Source organism: Ornithorhynchus anatinus, chromosome 4 (genome assembly GCF_004115215.2).
Source record: "Ornithorhynchus anatinus isolate Pmale09 chromosome 4, mOrnAna1.pri.v4, whole genome shotgun sequence".
NCBI classification, from domain to species: Eukaryota; Metazoa; Chordata; class Mammalia; order Monotremata; family Ornithorhynchidae; genus Ornithorhynchus; species Ornithorhynchus anatinus.
Genome location: NC_041731.1, coordinates 80546020 through 80552509, shown reverse-complemented (window position 1 = coordinate 80552509; position 6490 = coordinate 80546020). Strand labels below are relative to the sequence as shown.

General features: G+C 42.4%; 1 non-coding gene across 1 annotated transcript; it reads right to left on the bottom strand.

Annotated features, from left to right (window-relative positions):
- Window positions 1-440: 440 nt before the first annotated feature.
- LOC114811762 lies at window positions 441-578 on the bottom strand. The gene has a single exon (XR_003759458.1). It is a non-coding gene; the product is annotated as a small nucleolar RNA SNORA7 (small nucleolar RNA).
- Window positions 579-6490: the final 5912 nt, after the last annotated feature.

The window sequence follows — 6490 nt, the reverse complement described above, 5'->3', positions numbered from 1 at the left end:
TACTATGTGCCGAGCACTGTTCTAAGCGCTGGGGTAGACATAGGGGAATCAGGTTGTCCCACGTGGGGCTCACAGTCTTAATCCCCATTTTACAGATGAGGGAACTGAGGCACAGAGAAGTTAAGTGACTTGCCCACAGTCACACAGCCGACAAGTGGCAGAGCTGGGATTCGAACTCATGAGCCCTGACTCCAAAGCCCGTGCTCTTTCCACTGGGCCACGCTGCTGTTGGGTTGTGTCCGACCCATAGTGTCGCTGTGGACATATCTCTCCCAGAACGCCCTACCTCCATTTGCCATTGTTCTGGAAGTGTATATGCATAGATTTCTCTTGGTAAAAAGATGGAAATGGTTTACCATCGCCTCCTTCCACGCAGTAAACTTGAGTCGCTGCCCTCGATTCCCTCCCCTGCCACTGCTGCACAGCTCGGATGAGTTTTGACTTGTAGCAGATTGCCTTCCACTCGCTAGCCACTGGCCACTCTAGGAATGGAATGGTTAGGCCTCTGCTTGACTCTCCCTCCCATAGTCAAGACTTGTAGAGTACCGGAAACTCTCTAGGTGTGACCCTGAGAGGGTCTAGGTCTAGCTACATGAAATTTATTCTATGTCTCTATAAGTGAGCAATTAAAGAGGCAGCTGAAAAGGCTGGAATCAGAGTAGGTTTCCAATCCACGGGGAATTTTTCCGGTTCAGCAGGCTATAACGATCAAAATAATAATAATAATGGTGGTATTTGTTAAGCGCTTACTATGTGCAAAGCACTGTTCTATGCGTTGGGGGAGATACGAGGTGATCAGGTTATCCCACGTGGGGCTTACAGTCTCAATCCCCATTTTATAGATGAGGTAACTGAGGAACAGAGAAGTTAAGTTCATTCATTCATTCAATAGTATTTATTAAGTGCTTACTATGTGCAGAGCACTGTACTAAGCGCTTGGAATATACAATTCGGCAACATTTAGAGACAATCCCTGCCCAATGACGGGCTCACTGTCTAAATGGGGGAGACAGACAGCAAAACAAAACAGAACAAAACAAAACAACATCATCAAGATAAATAGAATCAAGGAGATATACACCTCATTCACAAAATAAATAGGGTAATAAATAATATATACAGATGAGCACAGTGCTGAGGGGGGGGGGGAAGGTGGAAGAGCAGAGTGGGGGGGGAGTTGAGGGGGAGCAGAGGGAAAGGGGGGTTCAGGGAGGGCATTCCAGGACAGCAAGAGGACGTGGGCCAGGGGTAGATGACGGGATAGGCATGAACGGGGGATGGTGAAGAGGTGAGAGGCAGAGGAGCAGAGTGTGCGGGGTGTGTAGTAGAAAGAGAGAAGGGAGGAGAGGTAGGAGGGGGCAAGGTGATGGAGAGCCTTGAAGCCCAGAGTGAGAAGTTTCTGTTTCTTGCGGAGGTTGATAGGCAAACACTGGAGGTTGTTTTTGAGGAGGGGAGTGACATTCCCAGAGTGTTTCTGTAGGAATATGATCCGGGCAGCAGAATGAAGAATAGACTGGAGTGGAGAGAGACAGGAGGAAGGAAGATCCGAGAGGAGGCTGACACAATAATCCAGTCGGGATATTATGAGAGCTTGCACCAGCACAATAGCAGTTTGGATGGAGAGAAAAGGGCAGATCTTGGCGGTATTGTGAAGGTGAGACCGGACTTGCCTAAAGTCACACAGCTGGCAAGCAGCGGAGCCAGGATTAGAACTCATGATCTCTGACTCCCGAGCCCAGGCTCTTTCTACTGAGCCACACGGCTTCATCATAAGAAGCTCTTCTGCATGCTGGCAACAGTACTCTTGAGGCACTGATATGCAAAGATATGCAAAGGATTATGAGTTGTTTAGCAGAAGCAGCACACAGAAGTAGTGCAATCAAGTGGAAAGAACGCAGGTCTGGGAGTCAGAGAACCTGAGTTCTAATCCTGGCTCCACCACTTGTCAGTTGTGTAACCTTGGGGAAGTAAGCTAACTTCTCTGTGCCTCAGTTAACTCATCTATAAACTGGGAATTAAGTTTGTGAGCCCCATGTTAGACTGTAAGCCCGTCAAACGGCAGGGACTGTCTCTATCTGTTGCCGACCTGTTCATCCCAAGCGCTTAGTACAGTGCTCTGCACATAGTAAGCGCTCAATAAATACTATTGAATGAATGAACGTGTCCAATCTGATTATAGTGTAATAATAATAATAATTATGGTATTTGTTAAGCGCTTACTCAGTGCAGAGCACTGTTCTAAGTGCTGGGGTAGATACAGGGTAATCAGATTGTCCCATGTGAGGCTCACATTTTTAAATCCCCATTTTTACAGATGAGGTAACTGAGGCACAGAGAAGTTAAGTGACTTGCCCAAAGTCACACAGCAGACAAATGGCAGAGCAGGGATTAGAACCCACGACCTCTGACTCTCAAGCCCATGCTCCTTCCACTAAGCCACGCTGCTTCTCCCAGTGCTTAGTACAGTGCCTGGCACATAGTAAGCACTTAACAAATACCATAAAAAGAAAAAAAAAACCTGTGTAATAACTGTGTATAAAGAAAATTGAGATTATTTGCCCAGCCTGACCAAGTCCAAGAAGCCCAACCTACAGCAAAATATCCTGCTAGTGTAGTGTCTTCTCCAGTGATTCATAAATAGACAAAGAGGGAGAAAAGTGAAGAAGGCCAGTATGCACACTGATGGATAATGTGTTGACAAAGAGGCGTCAGATCATATATGGAATTGCAGTTCTCTAAAACCGGAAGCTGCCACAGAAGGCACAATAAGTTTCCCAGGTAGTTTCCCCAGCAGCATTACTGTAATTATTATTATCAATTATTAAACATCAAACATCAAGCGGCATAACAGAATCACCACCAAGGCCCTAGAACATACCCCCGATAGCATTCATTCATGCACGCATTCAATCAACCGTATTTATCCAGCGTTTACTGTGTGCAGAGCACAGTGCTAAGAGCCTGGGAGAGTACAACACTTAGGCCTTGCAAAATGCAGAATACAAGTGACTGAGAGGAGACACGAGCAGACTAATAATAATAATAATGATGGCATTTGTTAAGTGTTTTCTATGGGCAAAGCACTGTTCTAAGCACTGGGGCAGATATAGGTGATCAGGTTGTCCCATTTTGGAGGCTCACAGTCTTAATCCCCATTTTACAGATGAGGTAACTGGGGCACAGAGAAGTTGAGTGACTTACCCAAAGTCACCCAGCTGACAAGCGGCTGAGCTGGGATTTGAACCCACAACCTCTGACTCCCAAACCCGGGCTCTTTCTACTGAGCCATGCTGCTAGACTAAACAAGAGCAACACACCCAACAGTTTCCCTTTTGGGAGCCGGAAGGAGGTTTGACCTCTTTGTGACTCAGTTTCCCCATCTGTTAAAATGCAGAGTAAATATCTGTTCTCATTCCCTCTTAGACTGTGAGCACCATGTGGGACAGGGAACATGCCTGATCTGATTGGCACACAGTAAAGTGCTTAATAAATACCACAGTTCTTATACCTCAGTTCTTATTTTTAAAACCTTAGACGGGACAATCACAAACAATTGAATATGGAGGTGGACTAATGGAAGAGGATGGTGACTGACGGTTGTGGTGAGTGAGTAGCAATCCAAAGGGGAATTCTTGTCCTAGAATATCTCAGGGCAGAGAAGGATCGGTACTCTTGAAAACAGTAATATGGGCTATTAATGTCAGAAGTAGGACAGTAACAGGAACTATCTTCACTTAATGACAAAGAGGAATAGTTTATTGGTTGGGATATACTCTCATATACACTGAAAAAATTAGTGTCAATTTTAAAAAAAAATTTAAATGGTATTTCTTAAGTGCTTTCTACGCTCCGGGTAACACACTGAACACTGGGGTAGATGTGATAATGAAGTGTGACACAGTCCTGTCCCACAAGGGGCTCAAAGTCTTAATTTCCATTTTACAGAAGCGGTAATTGAGGCACAGAGAAGTTAAGCAACTTGCCCGAGGTCACATAGCAAGAAAGTAGCCCTGTCAGGATTAGAATCCAGATTCTCTTATTTCTATGCCAATGCTCTTTCTACTAGGCCTTGCGGCTTTTTAGTTTTGTTCTCTTGAAGTGAGGGAGAGTGAGAGAATTTCCACACGGCTCTAACAGTGACACGCTGACAGCATAATGTAAAAGGTCTTGGCAATAATCAACATTTTAATCACACTTGTTCCAGTGTCAGAGGAAGATCAGAGTTTATCTGATGATGTCAAGTCAATTTTTGTGTTTTTCACATTTTAGAGGTCATTAGAGCAAAATCAAATAATACTCTGATAATATGATCCCAACTATTAACCAATCCAGGGAAGCTCATATTACAAGCATGAATACTTCGGGCGAGGCTTCAGATGTTTGAATATAGACTTTAGGAATATTCCTTTAAGCAAGATGGCCATCTTGAGAAAGGATCGAGCCGCTTGATATTTAAAAGGTTCCCTTCAAGGTGAGTCATGAACAAATCAAGTAAATATGGACTCAATTGATATGTAATATTATTTCTTGGGCTTTAGTATTGCTCAAATGCTATTATATCCTCTTCAAATAATCCATTTAAAGTTTAAAAGTTAAGCCAGCTCGGAGATGCCCTGAGCCTCACAAATCAGAAATGGGAAAATCAAACTGAAATTTTCCTGTGAACGAAATGAAAAGGGTCAGGTATAAATTCTACCCAAGTCCAGGTTTATTCTCTCCAGATACAGTTAAGTAGAGGTGAGTGAGTGATATGATGACCTCACCTCGTGTTCTGTTAAAACTGCATTATGTGTTTGAAAGTATGTCTTCTACCTCCTTCTAGTAATGGGATCCTAAGACCCTCTGAGAAAGATATAATAAACCAAGATTAGTTAAACATGGAAGGCTGATAAACAATCTACAGCCCTATTCACATTTATCTGGGTCAGAAAACAGTAGACTCTCTGGCGGACTGGTTGTTACTGAAGGACTAAAGTAATGGCCTCCAAAAGTAGCTAAATTACAGTTAAGATCTACTTTTAGCGTTTTACAGGCAGATTCTTGTGGTAAAGTGTAAACTGGCAATCCAATTAAAGATCATTAAGGGCCATCACAGATTAAATGACTCTCTCTCCCATGTTTGTTTAGAATAGCTTTAAACTTTTTTTTTAGACTACCACCCACACAATCACAGTACTACTGTTACCTAGGTCTTATCAGTTTCTCAAGGTCTAAATGTCTTAAACAAACAAGTGATGTAGGAAATATGAAGCAGCCAGACAATTGCACTGATATGGTGTATGTGCTGTTCAGCTTTGTAGAACAAAGCACCATCTTCTTAGGGTAATATTTAGGAACAGTTAGGAGGCGTGGTTTTGTAGGAGACAGGCAAACAAACTGACTCAACCTTTCCTGTTTGTGAAAACTATGAACCATCTACAAGAGACCAGAGCTATGGTTTCCTGTTTTTCTTTGAAGAGGCCTGGATGGTTGATAAACACATCTGCACTATGGCTTAATGTCATTTCAGTCACTTTCTGTCCATTCAGGTTTTTCACAGGGCAGCAATACCAGTCATAGCGAAAGCAGGTAAATTTAATCAACTTCAAAAAACTGATTTCCTGATCTAATTGAGATAGTTCAGTGCTAACTAGACTCTTAGAGCTGAAGTCACCAGGTTTCGGCCAAATGTTGGAGTCTGAGCTGAAGAATGAAGACTGTTCAAGAAAAGAAATCCAACGGCAACTCTCTAAAAAATAACAGTGAACGCATAGTAGCCAGATGAATTCAATTTGTATAGCAGCATTACCGAAGGTTAAATCACAGATTTGTTAGTCATCGATGAAATTTTATATTTAAGAACATTCTTAAATGTTAAGTCTGATTAGTTCTGGAAATCTTTATGCATTATAAAAACATTTCTAGCCAGGGGCAAAACAATAAAACCAAAGTATTGCAATCCCCGCAAAAGGTAGCCTTAAGGACACGGAATATAAACAATACTTGGAGACTTATTCTTATGTAGACCATGTTACTCTGTGGCCTTCTAGATACGAATCTTCCCTGCAATCAACACTAAAACAACACAGATGTTCAATTTAGTCTGAATCATAGTTCTAGGACAGCGAGTACTATCTATTTCACAACACTGGACACGAATTCTCTTGTAAGCAGTACACTAGTATGAAATTAATGGGAGTAATAGTTGATGAAGAGATTCCTAGTCATTCTTGTCTTTATATATTTGTTCATCTTTCTTTATGTGTCTATTGCCAGTGTTTTCTCCCCCTTATCCTTGGATTGGGAGATCCTTGGAGACCAGGGCCTGGGTCTCTCGATCATCCTTACACTTATTTCCCAGTGTTTAGTACAGTGCTTTCCACCTAATAAGTAGTTAAAACATGGGATTATTACTGCTACTAGTAAGTGCTAGTAGTAGTAATAATGAGCTCTTAGTACAGTGCTCTGCACATAGTAAGTGCTCAGTAAATACGGTTGAATTAATGATGCT